Below are 23,582 nucleotides of genomic sequence, written 5' to 3'. Positions count from 1 at the left end.
TTTTATTTTTGTGGAGCTATGAAGTAAATTATGTTCTAAATTTTGTATTTAGTAGATTGAATTTTTCGCTGTTTAAATTTGAACTTAATTAAACTACAGTTTTTAAAGAAAAGGTGGATCATGGCATTTTTCTTTGTTCATGTTATGTTTCTGAAGAATATTAGCTAATTGACTTAGTCAACAAGGTAGGTAGTAGGTATGAAGGGGCATATAAGAATACAGAGAAGTTTCCATGTTAAACAATAATACCTGTCAAGTTTCTACACTCAGCAAATGACACCAACATGCTTTAATTTTCAACATGCAATACACTATCTGACCTCCTCCAGCTACCTTGTTTTTTTAGAAATTTTCTGTTTCCTTGTGACGCCTATCAATTAACAAAGCTAAAGGCACCAAACACATATATTTTAGCATGAATTCATATCGCTTTTAGGTATGATAAAGCATAACAAAACAGTTTAGTCCACATGAGGTATATAGTACGATCAATTTGCGAGAAGGGCAATCTTGTGCTACCTTCACACTATTACTGATGTGAATGTTTTTTCTCTTATTGCTAGTCTTAATTCAGGGATTTTTTTTATGTCTAAGTACAAATGACGTAGCCAGGATATATATTCAAGTCCACAGGGAAATGTTTTATTCAGCAAGAAATATCTTTAAACTACTTGATGTGTTTTACAAATGAGTTCTTGTAGAAAATAGGATTTTATTTATTAGGAAGAAAAATTGGCAAAATGGTGGTACTCTAATACCATTTTGGCAATGGCTAGGTCAGTAATGTATTATTTGTTTTACAGGAAGTACTGCAAAATTATAGAAGTAAAAGACATAGTCATTTATTATTTTTCCCTTCAGCAGGGCAGACTAAGTATTTTTCAAAATATTTCATTCTTTTGGCAGTTTTAGTTAATTTATTTATCTAGTGCATTTCAGCTAAAAAGCAATATCCACTTTCTTTTTTACTTTTCTATAATATTGAGACATAAAACACAATAATTATTGTAAAGCTATCTACTCATATTTTCAAAGCATATGTAGTAGAAAATTTACTTGAAACTTGAATTGCATAGGGAAAAATAAAGATAAAATGTCCACAAGTATATTACACATAAGTGATGCATATATTTGTACAGTAGAGCAACAAGATTATTCAGCAGGCAATCCAAGATCTAAGATTTGTGCAGTTTTCAATTGTGTGGAGACAGAAACAAGGAGTAGTAAATTGATTTAGTATGCTGAAGTCTTGGACACTGAACTGTAACAAGAAAATTGAACATATTCTGTTTTATGCATATAAAAGAAGTACTTTTGAAGATGAGCATTTATTTATTTATTTATTTAACAAATATGTATAAAAGGTATGCTCTATGCCAGGCAATAATCAAAAGGTGAAACAGACAACATTTATGCGAAGCAATAAATCAAAAGACAAATCAGACAAAACTCTCCATGACTGTAGGGCTTACCTCCTCATTGAGAGTAACAGATCACAGACATTGTTTATTAAAAGGAGATAAGTGTTTAAGAAGAAAAGGAAACAGACAAGGGGAACAGGAACACAGGTTGAAGCTAAGGCATGTGTAGGAAAGTGCAATGTTGCCAATGATATTTGAGAAAGACTTTCAAAAGACCTTTTAAAATTCTACAAAAGGAATCTGACATAAATATTCTTGTTATAGCCCTCCTTAAGGCTGCCTTCTTTATCCCCTTCATATTGTCACAAAATCACTTTCTTTGTATTCTTCAGCTATTGCCACACAATCACATTCTTTGTATTCTTTTCAGATTTCTTCCTTCCTTTTAAGATTTGTTCAAATTTCACCTTTCAATGACTTCCATACTGAAAATTTTAATTCTCCACTCTTACATTTAACTCCACTCTCTCCATATTTTCCCTTGAGTTTATTTTGTGCACTTATCACCATCTCTTGAACTGTATATTTTGCTTCCTAGTCAGTGTATTCTCTATCTTTCCCAAACAGAACATAAGTTCCATGAAAGTAGAAATTTCTTTTTCTCCCTGATGCTATAGTTATCCCCCTTAAATAGCATTTACAAGGTGCTGAAATATTTATTGAATATATACCTGAAAAATCAAACTATCATCTTTGGCACAGTCATTTCCTTCACTTCTTACATTCAGTAAACTGTTACATCTTTTTGTTTTTTTCTCCTAAATATCTCTTTAATTTGCACACATATCTGATTTTTTTTTGACATCAAGAGACTGTGCTTTCTCATCTTGACTGCTACAACTCCCTACTGCTATTTTCGGCCTCCATCTTTGCCCTTTCAAGTCCCTTCTCTTCATTTTAGCAAAAAGGACCATGTTAAAATGAATATATGATTAACTCATTTCCATTTTTAAAAATTCTTGAGTCCTGGGATTCTTAAAATAAAGTCCCAAACCCAGAATAATATAGCTATGCCAACCTCTCCAGACTCATGTTCTGCCATTTCCACTCTTTCTTGGTATCAAGACCTTACTGCCACTTTTCAGTTGACTAAAATCACATTTTTTTTTCTTTTTCCCCTTTCTCTGGTGTCTTTCGTATAACAAACCTACTCCTAGAATATCTGCTCATGGTCACTTCCCCTCAGCTTCCCCCGCTTGTATGGCAATTCATTTTCTCGGGAAAGGTTTCTCTATCCCCTAGAACTTTGGTCTATAATATTACTCATATCCCTAAGCTTTTCATTTATAGCCCTCATCTCATCTTACAAACATAGATTTGAGACATTGTTTTACTAATTTCTGTCTCCTCTGTGGATTGTGTGCTTGATGAGAATGGAGATTATTTCTGGTATGTTCGCCATTTTGTCCTTGGCACTTTTTACAGAATAGAGGTTAAAAAATAAAACCAATCAACCAAGCAAACAAACAAAGATGAACAAGAGTAGTTTGGATTCTTTGCAAATAGAGTGACTGACAAGAACAGGAAAATGTGACTGGATTAACACTGGCAAAATTAAGAATGAAAATCTGGTGGAGTCACTACCCTCTAATGCTGGTTCAGGTGGACTGGCTGAATAATACTCGAATAGTAAGACCATATGAAATAAACAAGTAAATGAAGTTTTGAAACGTATGTAAGTCCACACACAAAGACTATATAAATCCAATGGAGGACTTACATATTTCTGTTATTATTTTTTTCTTTTTCATTATACTTGACATTTTTGAAACTGAATTTTGTTACAGTCCATTAGCCTATCGTTACATGCTGGTATGATGAGATTGCACTGAGATGCATAACATAATATTTTTAGCATGAGCAACTGAAATTACAAGGTTTCATGGATAGTATGTTGTGGAGATTGTTTCAGCTTGGCCTTGATGCCGAGTTTGTGAGCAGGTAGCTTGTTGTGATAGAGTGAGATAAAATTGGTGCCCAATCATTGGAGAAAGTTGTAATGATGTATGAAATGAAAAATCCCTGCCCACCCAGTGCAAAGAGAATACAAACTCTCCTTTGCAATCACTGCTATGCTATTTTCTCTAAATTATCATTCAACTGCAGAAAAATGAAAAGTCCATGGCAAAACCAAAACTTGGAGTTTTTCAGGGAAAGTGATAGGTAAGATTCTTTGGGGGATTTGGGAAAATGAAAAAGTAGATATTTCACTGTAAGCAAAAGTTTATTTTTCATCATGAATATACCCCCATTTAAATAAGCTCCAATCATAACCCAATAAAACACACATGTACAGACACAGTGCATGCATGCATACAAACATGCACACACACATACACGCCCCATAGAAAACTACCTATCCTGAAAAAAACACTTTGAAACCATGTATGTGGAAAACTCAATTCTATAAACTATTTTAAGCAATCTTTGAAACCATGTATGTGGAAAACTCAATTCTATAAACTATTTTAAGCAATCTTTGAAACCATGTATGTGGAAAACTCAATTCTATAAACTATTTTAAGCAATCTTTATGATTTTTTTTTCTTTAAAATGCTTTGGAGAAGATAAGAGGAGTTCTTAATTAAATCATTCATTAAGCAACTATTTGTTGAAACTATTATGTGTCATACAAAGTAGGCATCACTGTGACACAACTGAGTAAAACATCAAATATCTTTTCTTTACTGAAATCTACATTCTAATTCTGGCAATAAGGAGAATGAAGTGTATAATATGTTTGTAGTAAGTGTTATGGAGAATAATCAAATGTAGAGGAGAATTGAAAGAGTGTCATGAAAGTTTTTATTATAAGTAAGTTACCCAAAAAAATGTTCACTGAGACTTTCCTGAGAAAAGTCTTGAAGAAGGCAAGGTTGCAAGCCGTTTCACTATTTGGGAAAAAGTACATTTCAAGCACAGAGAAAAACAAGGTAAATAGGCAAGGGAGGGCCTGAAATATTTGGGACAACTAGTGAAATAAGCATGGATATGCAAATTGAGTTAGAGAGAAATTGGAAAAATAGATGAGAGAGTTAATGGGAGGAGGCAGTCATGTAAAAAGTTGTAGGTGATTGTACGCTCTTTGTTTTATTCTGAAGTAGGAACACATTGCAGTTTGTAGCTATGCAGTGGCACGGTCAGGAGTGTTTAAAGAGAAACACTCAGGTTGGTTTATGGAAAAATGAAAATAAGTCAGGAAATATTGCATTAATTCAGGAGAGATGAAATGATAGCTTATACTAGGATGAAAGCAGTAGAAGTGATGTTAGAAAACATAAAACAGAAGAAAGAGAAAAATGATTCTAAAACTATTTTTTCTCTACTGCAGTGATGTTTTATTTTATTTTATTTATTTTTTAAATTTCAACTTTTAGATATAGAGGCTACATGTAGGTTTCTTACATGGTACATGGTATATATTCACCCAGGTAGTGAACACAGTACCCAGTACTTTTTAAACCACACCTGGCTCCCTTTCTCACCACTGTAGCAGTCCACAGCATGTCTTGTTCCCACATTTATGTTCATGTGTGCTCAATGTTTAGCTCCTAATTACAAGCAGGAACATACAGTATTTGGTTTTTTGTTTCTGTGTTAATTCACTTAGGAATATGGCCTCTAGCTTTATCCATGTTGCTGGTAAAGGAAATGATTTCTTTTCTTTTCTTTTTTTTTTTTTTTTTTTTTTTGTGGCTGCCTAGTAGTATTCCATAGTGTATATGTACCACGTTTTCTTTATTCAATTCAGCATTGATAGGCACATTTATTGATTCATATCTTTGTGAATAAATGTTCACTTTATTGTGAATAGAGTGGTGACAAATGTATGAGTGGATGCATCTTTTTATACAATAGGTTTATTCTCCTTGGGGTATATACCTAGTAATGGGATTACTGGGTAGAATCGTAGTCCTATTTTAACGTCTTTGGGAAATTGCCAAACTGCTTTTCTCAGTGACTGAACTCATTCACATCCCCATCGACAATGTATACGTGTTCCCTTTTCTCTGCAGCCTCATCAGCATCTGTTGTTTTTTGACATTCTAATAATAGCCATCCTGACTGGTTGAGAGAGTATCTCATTGTGGATTTGATTTGCATTTTTCTGATGATTGGTGATGATAAACATTTTCATATGTTTGTTGGCTGCTTGTGTGTCTTCTTTTGAGAAACGTCTATTCAAGTTCTTTGCCTATTTTTAGTGAGGTTATTTGTTTTTTGCTTATTGATTTGTTTAAGTTCCTTATAGATTCTGGATATTAGACCTTAGTTGGATATGTAGTTTGCAAATATTTTCTCTCATTTTGCAGGTTGTCTGCTTACTCTGTTAATAGTTTATTTTGCTGTGCAGAAGCTGTTTAATTTAATTGGGTCCCACTTGTCCATTTTTGTTTTTATTGCAATTGCTTTCAGGGACTTAGGCTAAAATTCTTTGCAAAGGCTGATATCAAAAAGGCTATTTACTAGGTTTTCTTCTAGGATTTTTATAGCTAAAACTGTTTTAAATGAGTAACATTAGCTACACTGAATGAGAAAAAGGAAAACGGACTAATCCAGGTAACTTTTAAACAGAATTTTTATAACATATCTTGAAACTAATGACAAAAAATTTTTCAAACAATTATAAAATTTTAGTTACTATGTTTCACAGGCGTGTTTTTTTTGTTTGTTTGTTTGTTTTGTTTTCTTTGCAGTGGTTTGAATTAGGGAATCTCAATTAATATTCTGTGTCTTCTAGGAAGGCTGTAATAAATAGAAATGTTGAAGATAATATAATATGAGCCAAGTTTCTAATTTTTGGAGAAGGATGTTACATACACAAAAGGGAGAGGAAAGTCTAAACTAAATCTTAGGGTATTAGATTGGAATTTAATGTATCAGCATAAATTCAAATATAGTCATGAGGCACATAACAATGTTCAGGTCACTAGTGACCAAGTATATGATGGTGGTTCCATAAGATTCTAATATTGTATCTTTGCTATGCCTTTTCTATGTTTAGATGTTTAGATACACAAATACTTATCACTCTGTTACAATTGCCTAAGTATTCAGTACAATATAATGTTATACAGGTTTCTAGCCTATACAAGCATAATAAGCTACACTCTGGAGCCTAGGTGTGTAGTAGGCTATTCCATTTGTTTTGTATAAGTACGCTCAATCATATTTGCACAATGACAGTATCACCTAACAATGTGTGTTTTAGATGTTAAGGGATGTATGGCTGTAATGGATATGGAAATATATGCATATATAAGCACACACATATTTCCTGTTTTTGTTTTTTCTCTGAGAAAGCATACAAATGATACCTTGGTAACAGTGAATATCCCTGGTGCCCAGGTGTTCTTATTTAAATACTACTTGCCACTGAAACAAGGAAAAATGACTTCAGGGATGTGTAATAAAGTGTTGAGGGACTGACAGGAACATGTCAAAGGACATAGAGGCTAGCTTGAAGTAGGCTTCACTGACCAAATCAATTTGAGCATCAGATCAAAAAATGATAGTAATGCATTATAACTCATAGACTATTATAAAAATCTGTAAGTCCATAATAATATAAACATTAATTAATAGGAAAATAAAACATTTATTTACAAGAGACTTCCAACTAATTAACCAATACATGTAGACAACAGGATATAGTTAATTAATCACAATTTGGCAGTCATCAGTTACAATTGATTCAATCAGGAATCATCAATGGAAGCTAAATGCAGTAAGCAAAAGTTTGGTGAGGAACAGGATGTTGATATAGTATCACAGTATCTCCCCACCAATTACTCACTAATTGCAAGGAATAAAACACTATCTTTACAGAGGATAAACCTGACAGGTACCATTTGAAACCAGTGATCAAAATTAACATCACCAATAATGAGACAAACTTACATTATGTATTTTCTTACGTTATGCATTGGCAAATTCATAATATCACTGTATGGCCCTTGTGCCAAAAATTGATAACCTGAATCTCAATGAAAAAATTTTAAGACAAATTCTAGCAAATGACCACCTCTTACTCTGAAGGTCAAGACAGTGAAAGACAAAAATAGAACTTAGGAAGTATCCTGAATTGTAGGTGACTAAAGTAACCTAGCAAGGAAATGCAGTATGTATTTCCTGATTTTAAGAATTATACTGCTGACGAGTTGATGGGTGCAGCACACCAACATGGCACAAGTATACATATGTAACAAACCTGCACGTTATGCACATGTACCCTAGAACTTAAAGTATAATAAAATAAAATAAAATAAAATAAAATAAAATAAAATAAAATAAAAGAATTATACTGTGGTTATGTCAAGACACGTAATTGTTAGGAAATACATACTGAAATATTTAGAATAAAAGCCATAATGTCCGTAACTTACTCTCAGATGGTTAAAGGTTAATAAATACTCACAGAGAAAGATTAAAGCAAGTAGGCCAAATTTAAATAAATGCTTGGATGTGTTTAAAAAATGTTTATGAAAGTTCTATGTACAATTCTTGCATCTTTTTTCTGAAGTTTGAAGTTAAATAAAAATGAAAGCTTAATAAAAAAACTTTATTGGACTTCTTTATTCTTTTAGGAAGAAATAACATCTTTGCAATATTGAATCTTCCAATGTGGGAAGAGTCTACTTACTGCAAACTCTATTCTTTTTTTTTTTTTTTTTGAAATATGTCTCTCTTTTTTTTGTTATTTCACAGCAAGATTTATTAATACATCCGAAAGAAAGAAATAAAAATCATTTTGTCACACTATATACAGATAATACATAGTGTTTTTTATACACGCATTAGATCAGTTTTTACACAAGAAAAATATACATAAACATGTAAACGTTTGCATATCAAGACCCTTCCATTAAACAAGGACGAGGTGACAAAAGGAGACCAATCCATTATTATTTCATCAAAGTTTTTAAACAGTAATATAGTACATTCATTGAGAAATATTTCTATTTCACGCAGTACAGTTTTATAGTTTCCTAGAAAGATGTCTTGTTCATACTTTATAAAATTATTTTCCAGCAGTTTTTAGTTGTGGCTTCCATTGTAAATGGAATTTATTTATTTATGTTATTTATTTATTTATTTATTTTGAGATGGAATCTTGCTCTGTTGCCCAGGCTGGAGTGCAGTGGTGGGATCTCAGCTCACTGCAAGCTCCACCTCCTGGGTTCACGCCATTCCCCTCCCGAGTAGCTGGGACTACAGGCTCTCGCCACCACACTTGGCTAATTTTTTGTATTTTTTTGTAGAGACGGGGTTTCACCGTGTTAGCCAGGATGGCCTCGATCTCCTGACCTCGTGATCTGCCCACCTCGGCCTCCCAAGGTGCTGGGATTACAGGCATGAACCACTGTGCCTGGGTGTAAATGGAATTTTTAAATCAAAAGTTAAATTTTGATGTTTATATATTTTCCTTATATATAGCTATACAAATAATTATGTCTTAAGTCTAATAGTTTGTTATTTAAATTTTTTTTTATTTTGTGGGCACATAATTATATTATCTGAAAGAAACAAAAATATGTTTTATTTTTCTTCTTTTTAAAATATGTTAGCAAAACATTCATAACAATCTACCACAGGAGGGATAGGAAAAAACTCTTTATACTGATGATCCTAATTATAAAAATTCTAATATTTATTATGACTACATATTTACAAATGTTTATATTGTTTAAGAAATGAGAGGTATGTGTAACCAAGAATTTAAATTTCTTCCATGCTCACAGACTTATTTGTAAGTTTCTTCATGGAAGAAGAAGAAATAATGTTGTGCTAGGTAGTCATTTTGATATTTAGCAAATATTTGTATAGAATGTACGTGAACTTTATCTTTCTTAAGTTTATTTGTTTGTTTATTTATTTATTTATTTATTGAGTCAGAGTCTCACTCTGTTGCTCATACTGGAGGGTAGTGGCGAGATCTCTGCTCAAAACAAACTCTGCCTTCTGGGTTCAAGCGATTATCCTGCCTCAGTCTCCTGATTAGCTGAGATTACAGGCACCCACCACCATGCCCAGCTAATGTTTGTGTTTTTAGTAGAGACAAGGTTTCACCATGTTGGCCAGGCTGGTCTCCAACTCCTGACCTCAGGTGATTCACCCGCCTCTGCCTTCCAAAGTGTTGGGATTATAGGCATGAGACACTGTGCCCAGCCACCTCTCTTAAGTTTTAACATTACTTGGCCATATAAACTTTTAAATTCTTAAATATCAATACTTTTTATTTTATGCAACATAAAGCAGGTGAGCTAATATTTACTAAGTTCTTTGCTTCTTTGAGTAGGTCTTAGGACTAAATAAGTCATTGGTTATGTTATCGCTTCTGTTGAAATAGCCATGGACCAGAAAGCAACAGCTTTTGTTCTGACAGAAAGGAGCAGGGAAAAGTAGCAAAATAAAAGTCAATGAGACTTGGTCCAGGAATAAGACTACTGGGATTGGCACATCTGCCTTTTTACATGATAACCTTGAAGTCCAAACTGTCCTGTAACAAACATGCTTGAGATTTATTGAAAATAGTTTCTTTGTGATTTAAAAAAAAAAAAAAAAAAAATGTGTAAAAATAAAGTTCTTCGGCCTGGCGCGGTGGCTCAAGCCTGTAATCCCAGCGCTTTGGGAGGCCGAGACGGGCGGATCATGAGGTCAGGAGATCAGGAGATCGAGACCATCCCGGCTAACACGATGAAACACTGTCTCTACTAAAAAATACAAAAAACTAGCCGGGTGAGGTGGCGGGAGCCTGTAGTCCCAGCTACTCGGGAGGCTGAGGCAGGAGAACGGCGTGAACCCGAAAAGTGGAGCTTGCAGTGAGCTGAGATCCGGCCACTGCACTCCAGTCTGGGCGACAGAGCGAGACTCCGTCTCAAAAAAAAAAAAAAAAAAAAAAAGTTCTTCAAAACCCCTAAAGCCTTATGGCTTAGAACTCTCATCATTTAAGAATGTCTTGTTAAAAGCTGCTGCAGCCATCTTGGGTCCCTAAATAAAAGACAAGAGATCATGGAAATGGGAACTTACCACACTAATGCCTTTGAAGTAATCTATAACCACCTCCAAATTCTGAAGTAATACAACTAACCCATTATTCGCCAGATATTGTCCTGTTAGAAGCTGAGCAAAACTTATCTGTAATGGTAAACATGGCAGAGATCCAAAGCAGTGAAATAATGGCCAAATAGGGTCATTAACATGGTAGCTACCTCCAGCCACAACCATTCCATTCCAAGTGGGATAACGTGAGATCATAAGAATCCCTTAAGCTGGCACTGGTAAAAAAAAAAAAAAAAAAAAAAAAAAAAAAAAAAAAAAAAAAAAGAACATGGAGAAGTGGAATATAAAGAAATTGATACTTTTCAGATATCAATTGTAAAAGTTAGCTTTGTTTCTGTTATTTCTATGCTCAATGAATATATATCACTTTGATTTTAAATACTTAAATGCCAGGACTGGAAAGTGCAAGTCAATTAATACAAGAAGATAAGTAACACACTCTCTTAATTGCTCTAGCCGGGCTATGAAATGTTACAGGAAATTAACCCAGTCACAGTTATTTGTACATAATACTGTTATGAGGAAGAGGAAGAGCAAATATAAGCAAAATATAGGAGAACACAGATGTTTTATTAACTTTAGCACTATTGTTGCAAGAGATTATGTTATGTTTTTAAGTAGTTATTATCTCATTTAATACCTAAAGCACTTCTACTATAGGCATTACTAGCATGTTTTAAGGTGGGAAGATTGAAGGTTAGAGAGGTCATGTAATTTGTCCTGGATGACACAACTAATAAGCACTGCAATCAGGGTCAGGAATCTGTTCTCCACATCATCAAAGTCAGCACTTTTAACTGTCATGCTACAAGAAGTTTACATTACATTATCTTTTTTTCTGACCCCTGGGAAGTTGAAACAAAATATTTTCCTTGACTCTGTGCTGCAAAACTGTCAAATTGAAGAATGTCTTCTTTAACAATATCTTTGAGCTGCTTTATTATATAAGCCTGCTTAAAGCCTTCAGAACTCTGCTAATTCTCACTTACTTTTCGACTTGCTGTCCATAATTCAATAATCAAATGAGTTTATTAGGGCTACAGTTTGTTGTTATTCTTTGGAAAAAAAGCAGACAGTTGATACTTACATTGCTACATAATGTTTGTCTCCAAGCCTAAAATAATTACAAACATAGTACAGAAAGAAGCAAAGGGACAGATCAGAAGATAGGAGGCTGTCTTTAGCTGAAAACAAGCAATTAAGAAAGGAGGCAAAGACGAGTTTCAGAAAATAGAAATCAAAAGATGATATGTTAATAAATGTATTTTTTAACAAATTATTGAGATTATGTAAATATAAGAAAAGAAACAGCTAAACTTTTAGGGCAGCATAGGTTCAATAAATGTGTTAGTTCTATACTATTAGATTAGAAGAATGTGTATGTATAATACTTCATGATTTTATAAAAACATTTTACAAATTTATCTTACTATACATAATACAAGAAACTAGAGTGGATTAAATACATATGAAGTTCAGATAAAATAATTCATGAATTATCTCTAGAGAATGACATCATCTGGCTTAAGATACAATGATTTCAAAATATAAATCAATCATTAAATTCTAACAGGCCAAACAGGTTAAATTGTTTAATAAAAGTTTGTGTTAGAAAAATAGCTAGTCTGGAATTGTAGCATGAAACAACAACAAAGACAGCAACAATAATCTTTTGTAGTTTAGATAAAATTTAAGTCATATGAAAAAGATAGGATTGGTAATGCTGATATAATGCAATTTGTGTGAAAGAGGCAAAGAGATTTCAAATAAATATAGTATTAAAGTGCACCAACATTATAAATTTTCTCTGCTTTCTACCTAGGTGACATTGCTCCTACTGAGCAACTGTACTCTTCTAATTCTCAAATTAACAGATCTTTGATTTTTCTGTACAGTCTCTGGTTTTATGTGTGGACCAGATGAGATGTTGTGCATGAGAAGTAGACAAGAAGCAGGAGCTGTATTCTTTATAAGCTTGGATCATTTCAGTCCATCAAATGTTGATACAGACCGTGCACATTGCCACTTATCCGTGCAGCAGCCATGCTGACAATTTCTTAAGGTACGGCCAGGTCTACTAGGTCAGCTTCTCCAACTCCTGGGCAAGGAGTTTGTTTGACTTCCTGGTGAAGGATGTCCTTGTCACTTTCAAGTCACTTACATCTCAGAAGTTGGATAGTCAAAGATGGTGAGAGATCTTCATGGGGTTCCAGTCCAACCTCAAAGGTTCCAGTTTATTATATCATGTTTCAATTAATATCTGTCTTCTCATAATTAGCCATTATCTTTCCTTCCTGACTGCCTCCTCTTCTTCCTATAAACGCTAGCATTACAGGCAGAAAAATCAAATTTACATAGAAAGCTTTACTGGAATAACCAGTATCCAAATTGTATAAGGGCAATATATATGCATATATATACACATATAATTATATTTACCTTGGATATCACACTAATATTATAATTACTGTATTTGGATATATATCAATTTTATGTAATTCTTCAATAACTGTTTCTCTTATATGTTATGTTCTATTATTATGTCCTAAAACTTTTTTTATTATATTCAGAAAAATAGTTATAATCCTAGCTTTAAGAAAAAATAATATTCTTTGATTCTTTCTGCTCTGCTATTAAGAAAACTTATTTATTTTCCAGTAACTCAAATAGCTTTAAAAAAATAGAAGCCGGTTTTCATTCACGGTTGCAGGGTTCTTTGTTATCCTCCTAAGTCCACTAATTATGCCTGTTTTAAATTATCTTTCTTCTAATTCTATTTGGTTCTTTCCCCACTATGTTGGATTCTTGTGAAGAATTTGGTGCAGCTAGGTGTGTTGACTCATGACTATAACCCCAGAACTTTGGAAGGCCGAGGTAGACAGGTCACTTGAGCCCAGGAGTTCAAGACCACTCTGAGCCACATGGCGGAACTCCATCTCTACAAAAATACAATTATTATTTGGGCTATGCCCAATTAATTGACTTGTGCCCGTGGTCCCAGTTAATCGGGAGGCTGAGGTGGAAGGATCACCTGAGCCTGGGAGGTCAAGGCTGCAGTGAGTATTGATCACACTACTGCACTCCAGCTTGTGTCTCAAAAAAAAAAAAAAAAAAAAGAAATAATAAAAAAAATTGGTACTGTTTATTCGTTTCAATTACTTATTCTTATTCATTGTTATTATTTTTCTTAAATACTTACCAATTTGTGGTTTGGTGTTTTACACTGTATATTCATTTCTTATATTCCTGATTGAGGACACCTGTTTTCATGTCAAATGGTAAAAGGGAAGTGGGAGAGGCCCTGGGCAAGGTATGTGGTGGAAATGTTTCCCTTGGTGCCTACGATGCCTGCCATTCATCTCAGCCATGCCTTGTCAGTCACTGCTTCAGCATTTGAGTGAATGTTTCTGCTACTTAATATTCTTTAATATGTGACAGTGTTGTGTGGGGCAGTCTATCTGGTTACCCCAAGTTACCTCCTCATTTTTCCCTCTTTTATTTGTCACAGGTTCTGCCCCTAATCTTCTCCCATTTACTTGTGCCTGTTCCTTGTTTCTCCAGTATCTAATGCATAGCAGAAGCATAGTAAATGTACATGAAATTGAATTGGATGTGTCGAGGTAACCCTGGCTGAGCGTACAGCACAGATGTTACTCAAACAGTTTCTCACTTGGGATAGGATTTAAGTGGATGATTCCTCAGTGTTCTTGTAATGTTTAAAGTGTATGATTCAAATCACTGTGTATGATTCTGTGTTGCTTGGGACTGTCAAGGTAATATCTTCCTTACTGCTTTGTCTCTTTAAACTTTCTTGATAATTAAATTTAAAAAAAGAACATAAATAAACGAACGTGCCCCCCAGAACTTTTCATTATTAATGTTCTATGACTAAATTAGAAATCTGCTACTGTACCCCAAGGGGGTGATTAATTTAGCAGACTAAGAGTTTTGATTAAAAAGGAATGAAATGTCTGACATGTAGTCTATTTATCAGGTATTATGATATTAAAATTCTGTAATCATTGTGGTGCCTAAATTAAGACTTCGCAGCCTAAATGTCATTTCATTTTGCTTCTTTTGATTTGGTGATGTTTTATGGGTTTATTATCTGCGAATGTGTATGCATGAGCATGTGTGAATGGCACACGTTCTTACTGATCTTCAAAGAAAAATAATGCAGCATGAAAGCTTTCTGACACAAGTAGTGTTCCCTATATCTCCATGTTTTAGAAGAAATGAGGAATATGCAGAGAATCTTACAACTCTTAATTTAGCTGATTATTTTTAAAATTCAGATGTGATTGTGAAATATATTCTATTGGTATTAAGCAGCAAAAATATTAATTAGAATTTATAATTTAAAGTTTTCTTTTCATATGAGACTAATTTTATTAGGCACAAATATTGAAATAAAAATTATATCATATCAATAATTTTAATGTTATCACTACTTTCAAAATAAACTACATAGAAGCAAGGAAAAAATCAGTATAAGTTTTTAGATAATGCTCATTCAGTAAGTATAACCTGGTTGGATTCTTTTAAGCCTACAGAATATGCTAAAGATTCAAATGTTAATGAAAACATAAATAGCATAATATAATTTTGAATATTGATTTTGTAATTTACAAAAATATGTGCTCTATTTTAACCTCTCTCTTCCCAAATAATTTTACTGCCTATCCCCACTTGAAGAATTAAATAAAATAGTATTTCCTTATAATCTCTCTCTCTCTTTCCCTTTTTTTGCCTCCCTCAATATGGAATCACAACCAGTGTTTTTTATTGATTTCTAAGCAACTTTCAAAACGTAACCTAAGTAAGAGTAATTGACTGAGTTGTTCTTTCTCAATCTTATTTCTAAGCCAGTTTTAAAGATTTAAAAGGCTCAGACCTGGAACAAGACAGGTTATATTTGGAGGAATAATGATCCAATTCTTCACACTTCTTTCCACCCCAATTTATAGATTCAAAAATGATTCCATATCTTGTGAATAAAGAAGCAAGAAAGCAGTAGGATCCCAGAATAAAAATAAGGTCATCAGAAAAAAAAGCAACGTTCACTCAGTCTGAGACACTATTCAACTCCTGTGGACTCCAATTTCAAAGGCTCAAGTCATTCAAAATCCCCAAATAAAAGATAGTCTAGGATACTCAAGCAGATCTTAGTGGCATGGAAGAGAAAAATATCCCAACCCCTAAAATTGCTAAAGAGGGACTAGACAGAATAAACACATGATCTCCCAACCAATCTAGGGCAAAAGTGAAAATCATATTTAATTCTTTTCCTATGCCCACACAGTAAAAGTTATTTGAGGTGTGTGAAAAGTGATCATAATTAAAATAATGTAACAATAATTAATACTCATCTCACCATACTGTATCAAACACCATGAAAATTAACTTCTATATATTTTATTATTCAGATTTTATAATGAGGTAGATAATAACATTGTCCTCATTTTATAGCTTCATTGCCCTTCATAAGTAAATTATCCATGATAAGATAAATAGACAGAAAAGAGTGGACTCCTATCACCAAAACCCAGGATCTTAATTGTTACTAACAGTACATATGCTCTGAGTATTTGTAGCTGCTAATTGACTTACACATAGACTTCTCCCCAGTATTGTGCAAACTGAACTGCTAATCTGGGACTGCTCTATGATTCAAAAATCAAAGACCAAATACTACGTATCAGAGAGCCTTCCTTGTAATAGATGTTTGGCGTCTGACTTGCTTGTTTGTCTCATCTATTCAGTTTTAGAGATGGTCTTAGATTAATGTGTTATAAGAGTGATGAGAGGACTGATTTTATAATTCTAAATACCTGAGAGGGAATCATGTCTATGCCACAAACTAGCTACATGAGATTTTTATCAGTCACTTCTCTTTCCTGGCCTTTCAGTTTCTTCACATGTAAAATGCCTTCTAGATTAATCTGTAAATGTATATGCCTTCTAGATTGCCTTTTAGATTAATCTGTAAATGCATATGATAATAAATGCAAGCTGTGTCATGCTGTGATTGACACAGAATATGAAATCAAATATGGTAGATATATTACTAAAGATTCCTTATTTCTGAGAATGGAAGATGATATCAGCCACTTCACTTTTTCTGCTTTATTTCAGATTCTAGCTGGAATTCCAATCTTCATACTATTTACATGTGTATTTGTTCTCTCTCTCTCTCTCTCTCTCTCTCTCTCTCTCTTTCTCTTCCTCTCTCTCTGTCTCTCTCTCTTTTTTTTTTTCTTTGAGACAGGGTCTCACTTGGTAGCCCATGCTAGAGTGCAGTGACCAGATCTGAACTCATTGCAAACTCCACCTCCTGGGCTCAAGTGAGCCTCCAAACTCAGTCTCCCCAGGAGCTGGGATTATAGCCACATACCACTACGCTCAGCTACTTTTTGTATTTTCTTTGGAGACAGGGTTTCACCCTGCTGCCCAGGCTCTCAAAGTGCTGGTACTACAGACGTGAGCCACTGCATCAGACCGTGTTTTCTCTTTTAATCTTTTTTTTTTTTTTTTTTTTTTTTTTTTAAGACGGAGTCTCGCTCTGTCGCCCAGGCTGGAGTGCAGTGACCGGATCTCAGCTCACTGCAAGCTCGGCCTCCCGGGTTTAGGCCATTCTCCTGCCTCAGCCTCCCCAGTAGCTGGGACTACAGGCGCCCGCCACCTCGCCCGGCTAGTTTTTTTTGTATTTTTTAGTAGAGACGGGGTTTCACTGGGTTAGCCAGGATGGTCTCGATCTCCTGACCTCGTGATCCGCCCCTCTCGGCCTCCCAAAGTGCTGGGATTACAGGCTTGAGCCACCGCGCCCGGCCTTCTCTTTTAATCTTTACAAGAGGGTGGGCATTAGGTTGGATAAGGAGGAAGTTGAGAGTTGGAGATTTTATAGAATGCGAATGAAAATTAAGGGCTTCCTAATCTATATCCTGTCTGTTCAGATTGTACTTCACAGTGTTTCCTTGTGCCCAGTGAACTTGTGCCACTCCCCTCTGAAATATTCATCAGCATTTCAAGTCTCTTATACCTTAAGAGCTCCCTCAATAACTACTGATAAAGAGAAGTTTTAAAACTGCAAATCTAGACACTGAATATTCCAAAAACTTCCCATTTTTTGGTTCCAATTTCAATGTTGCCCTTCTTCCCAACAGAAAAAAAATAGGAAAGTCTTCAGTGGTAGGTCATTCACTCTTAATAGATCTTGTATTAGATTTAGATTTAGTACTTGCCTCTGGATAACTTGTCTGGACAAGTTGTTTCTCTCTCTCTTCTTTTTTAACCCCCCCCCCCCATTTATTATTTTACTTTTTATCCTGTGACAATTTCTAAGCAAAATTAATAAAGCTAAGTAGTTAAAAAAGAAAAGAAAAAGAAATAGTGTTCATAGACATGCAACACATAAAGAGATCTGGAGCAAATAAAAAGAAGCAACCTTGAGATGATCAAAGGAAAAAAAATAACCAGCTACAACATATATTACTGCCAGGTTCTGAGTTTGAGAAAATAAACTGAAACGGCCCAGGTTGAAGGGAGATAGTTCTACTTTTTTAGGCAAAGTTGCAGACAGCTGGTTAAAATAAAGTAGATCCATTATGCTCTCTTGATCTTGAAAGGAAGTAGGGAGCATTTGTCTGAAAAAGATAATTTTTTTTTTTTTGTAAGAAAGGAGCAACTCTGACTTGAGAACATCTTTCTGTCATAGACTGGCAGAGGCTAAATATACTCTCCAAGTAGGATATCTGTTTTAATTCTATAATAAATGCTTTCAGGGAACTCTGGAAAATGTAGCCACTTTTTCTTCTCACTTCAAGGTTGCCTTGGGTTTACTGCCGTCATTAGTGGAAACTGTAAAGCTAAGCCAATGATTCTATGTGTATTTCATGGTCTGAAGAGCTCAAAGAAAAGTTGGTTACTTTCCTTGCCCCTCTTCGTTTACAGTTATTGGGATCTGCCGTGCAAGCGGCGATTCCTGGTGGTCTGCTTGCATTTCTCTGCTCACTAGATTAAAACCTGGGATGAAACCCAGAGTGACAAGAACTTTACACTGGAACTAAACAAGAATTTAAAATCTACAAGCCTGTTGCCATTTCATACTTATTTAATGCACAGAAAGTTTTGTATTCAGACACAGTGTGGGGATAGTGTGATAAGCATCATGCAAACAAAGATCAGTTCTTTTGCATATTTACATTCTTATGCGACACAAAATCATACCTACAGCAGCTGTGGATTTTATGCTTGGGCTATTTTGTTTCGTTGAGTTTATTTTCTTTATCACTATTTTTCCTTTGCTAAGAGCAGCGTTTCAGGGAAAGGGAACATGGATAGCCTCAAAACAGATTAGTAGACATTTGATTGGAGATACATTTGGAATAAAATGAAAGTAAAGTAACTTATTGTGTGTGATTGGATACAAATAGGCAAGTGTGACACAACAAATTATGTTTGATAGTGCCAATGGGAAAGGGGGAGAAGAATGTCAAGAATAGTCCAGAAAATAAAGTTGTTTCTGGCGTAAATTGAATTCCTGTTTGAGTATGCAAATAAATAAATGATATTGAATTGGACAGCACTAATATTATGAGTTCTACTCTAACTCCACGGATAGCAGCTTATCCTTTTTTGTAAACATCATTTTTAGTTCCCCATGGAACAGATATGGGGAAATGATAGTGCTATTGTCTGATTTTTATATGTGCCATCATCATATTGCCTCTTAAGAAGCATCATTTCTATCCTCTGGGATACTCTGGAGGAAAGTAATGAGAGATTACAGTAATCTCTGTTCACTGAGGCAGCAGAAAATACCTGTAACTCTTTGTCTTTCTCATATCTATTTAAATTTAAAGTTACTAGATGAAAAGTCTGTAGATCAACAATATATACTCCCTTATATGATGATCATTCAATTCTTATCAGTAATGCTCAAGGTGGTTTCTGGACTTTGTGCATTTTTATACATTCTAACCTCACGTAAGACGTGGAACCAAACACCAGGGCATTTGTGTCTTTACTTAGAGGATGAACAAAAGCATTTGTTTTCATCGTCATTTTGGTCTTAACATCGCAGTGTCATACATTTCTGTATATTTTTTACAGAAATCTTTGAAAATGTTTTTCCTTGATACAAGAAAGAAAATGGAGAGAAAAGATCAAGGCAGTGTGTTAAGTATCAGAAACAAATTTAACTCAATACTCACTGAAATCTTTTCCTCTACTTCCTGAGAAAATGGAAATCTACCTTGCATATTTCAGTTCGATATCACTTTCATTATAAGCTTGTTAGTAAAGAAGGGTTTGTTCCATGCCCCCATCCCCCACCCACCCCCGGCCCAGAATCATTTTATTTGTATCTTACATATGTGTTAGAATAAACATTCCGACAGTTTGCATGGAAGATTGATTTCCCATGCTGAAAACAATATAGCAAGCAACAATGAGCTCTGTCTGTGGCATGAGAGTTAGAAACAGCCTCAAAAATCCCAGGGAAATGAGCCTCTGTAGAAGACTTTATAAGAGATGAATGTTTCCCTTTATCATGACTGGCAATGATGTTGCTAAACAGAAATATGCATTTTGCATAATTGCCAATGCAGCTGCAGCACTCTATCTGGGATTCTGACTTCAAATGGAGATATAATTGAGTATATCAGATAGACTCCAAAGGTATAGCAGCAACCCCCATTTAGTTATTCCAAAAATTTCTTAAGAGACTCCTGACAGCCATTTGAAATCTATATAAATTATTGCTTGGTGTCCAATGGATCGAAGTGAATATTATTCCATTTGAAGTAGGCTCCCAAACTTAAAAGGGCTTTTTAGGAATACACTTAAAAGATTTTTCTGGATTTTCTTTACAGTCAGAAAGGGGAATAATTATTAAAAGTACTTTTGCATATTGTCTTTTAATATATCTCAAAACTGTAGAGGCATCCTTCTAAAGACCAGGAAAGCTCTTTGGAATTGTTGTAGTCAAAATATAGACTATATATAGTAGGTGTCTAGCAAACAAGTACTGGATATCAATTTCTGCTTCTTCAACCCAAGAAACTCCTTTTATTTTTTACTATAAGATCTGTGTATATTCGACCCACATTAGGATCAGTGATTGGTAAGTTGCTGGCAGCACATTTCCACCTGCCTGATAAGAAGAGAGCCAATATTTTCTACACAATATATATAAGCAACTTTTGCTTCTACATTGTGTGTATCTACTTCTAAGCCTCAAATTCTTCCTAGAAGCACCTTTGTCTTATACAGGTTTTCTCATTATAATTCTATAATTCTAGTCCTTATACTTATTTTATCTTATGCTCTAGTTCTTATAATTCTATAATTCTAGCTCTTGTGCTTATTTTTCTAAGTGAAATAACTTCACAGAACAACCTTGTATTGAAATTTGTTTTGTGGACATTTCAATTTGACCAAGATAATATTATTTAAAGGGAGTTTAAGAAAAATGAAGGAAGGATTTTAAACGTCCAATGGTCAGTCTATCTTGATTTGTATGCTGAAGTCTCCAAATAAAACTGAAAAAACTCTATACACAATTGGGCTTCATAAAAGATTTCTTGACTAAAGTGAAAGAGAAAATACATTTTAATGATCTCTCTGAATGCTTCTCTTATCCACTGCCCCTTTTGATCCTGTCTATCCTATATCCATATTATATAATTCACCCATGGATTATACTGATAATTTACTCTGTGAATTACTTTTTCTTTAATACTGTGGAGTTCTTAATTAAACACTGCTGAAATACCTGGAGGTAGAGCTGGTTAATTTACAGTAAAATATACCATCCCATTTATTGCAGAGCTACATTTAAGAACTTTTGAAAATCAAAATAGAAATTTAGACAAAACTTTTAAAATTAGATGCCAATATCTTGTGTCATTTGGACCTCTGTTAATTGATTAACTTGCTGGATCAATCAGAAGGAGAAAAATAAGCAAAATCTGTCAATGGAATCCAGTAAAAATCATACATAGCCTAATATGCCTAATACAAAAAAAAAAAAAAAAAAAAAAAAAAAAAAAAAAAAAAGTCTTGCAATGGCCAAAAGATAAGAGAGTCTCCTGTTCAGGCCTACCTTTCCTTAACGAGATATTGGACAAAAATTCAGAACTATAAACAACACAACAAATTATGAATCAAATTGTGAGGCAACCTTATAACCAGACTATATTAAGCCTTTAGGTAATACTTGGATGTCAGCCCAGATGCAGAAGTAAGGGAACACTCCCTATTCTATTTGTCGTTGCTTAAACGAGAAAACAGTGATTTAACTTAGAAGACCTTTATATCTACAGAGCTATAATGAATAGACAAACCACAACCCAAAATAATTTTCTCACCTTAAAAACCAGGCAAGTGGGTCACGTTCGAAAGGAAGAATTTACTAAAGCTGAACTTTTTAGTTGTTCTAAAGCCAATAGATTAAACTAATGCCTTCTGATAATGTAAAAGGAAAGAAAATTGGATACAGATTAAGCCCAGCCCTAATAATTATTTCCAGTTAAAGATGTTGTAGATAAAATACAATGATCATGCTTTGAAGGGTTATAGGAATCCCTAGAGCTCCCCATTTTAACTTGGGACCAGCATAGGGAGTTAACAATAGTCAAAAGAGGACATAAATATAAATACTAATTTGCTTAGGTGACACTATACAGCCTAAGTCCCACACTTTATAGCATGTATTTATTGGAGTATGCAAAATCATCAATACAGTTGTAAGTATGCACAAATATCAATCATCCTATCTCAATCAATATATTTTTCTTTGTGTTCCTTACTGAAAACACCCCTTTTGTATGTAATACCACTTGAAAATTTAATTGAAAAAACTTACTAGGTAAAAGGCACTGCTAAACTAAATGTACCAAAAAAAATTCTTTTTTTTTTTTTTTTTGAGACAAGAAAATTAAACTAGATTGTCGTTTTCTTTTTTTTTTTTTTTTTCCCTGGGGTAGAGCTGTCCTGCAAGCAAAAGGGGTGAATGGATCTCAGACCAGTTAGTTTCATCCCTTCTTTTCAAGCTTTTATGAGAAAGCTTCAATTGTGCCAAAGGTCAATATACTACCTAGGACAAGATTTATTAGAACACAGTTGAAACATTCTATGATGAACGAACTAAAGCCAACCAAAATCTTTCTAGAGTCATCAACTAAGAGGATTCCCAGAACTAACTAGATATTCTAAACTGTGGGTACCAGAACTTTCAGCTCTTTTTAACCTCTTTAGGATTATGCCAAATTGATTATTCTTATATATTACCATGAAAAAGACTTTTATGTCTCATACATTGTTCAGTATCAATGACAATCATAACTGTTTTAGCCTCTATGCACACAGAAAAGGAGACCATGTGGTAGTAGTACTTATGTTACAACATGGCCACATAATAGAACCCTGCTTCCTAAGCCTTTCTTTGGATGTTGTAACTACAGCATTTCTTCCTTTTTGAAAAGATCTTACCAAAAAAGCTGCAGCACTTTAAAATTTGTTTCAGGTGACCCCTCAACTTGATAAGTCTTCATATGGTGCACATTTTCATAATAATTTATTTATCATCTATCTACTCAGCTAATCACCATGAAATTTTGCACCTCATGTATAATTATTTATTCCTACAAACTTTCCTTCACACGATTATAATATTCTGACTAAAATGAAAGCCCAAGTTTTTCAGTTATTATCGATGCCATTAACTAATGTTTTAGTTTCAGCATTTGACAGTCCAGATTTAATTATGTTTGTAGATGGACAGTGTCTATTCCCATTTCTTTTATTGTATTTTTCTACTGTGAGCTTCACCAGGAATCATGGCTATTCCTTTGATAAGCAATGTTAGTTTAACATTTCATGGACTTGGATTTTATTTTGCCGGAGTCTCAGACTATATTTTCTTGTTTCCACAGCATTTCAAACACCCTATACTACATAAGAGGGATATCTATTATTTGTGTCATTATTGTTTCTATTATTTTGAACTTTGTGGCATGGACTTGGCCACCTGGAATGATTTTACTTGGAGAGAAAACTACATATCCAACAATAAATATTCCTAAGTCAGTCTTAAAA

The sequence above is a fragment of the Rhinopithecus roxellana genome, chromosome 2, assembly GCF_007565055.1.
Source record: "Rhinopithecus roxellana isolate Shanxi Qingling chromosome 2, ASM756505v1, whole genome shotgun sequence".
Classification (NCBI taxonomy): Eukaryota; Metazoa; Chordata; class Mammalia; order Primates; family Cercopithecidae; genus Rhinopithecus; species Rhinopithecus roxellana.
This window is presented reverse-complemented; position numbering follows the sequence as displayed.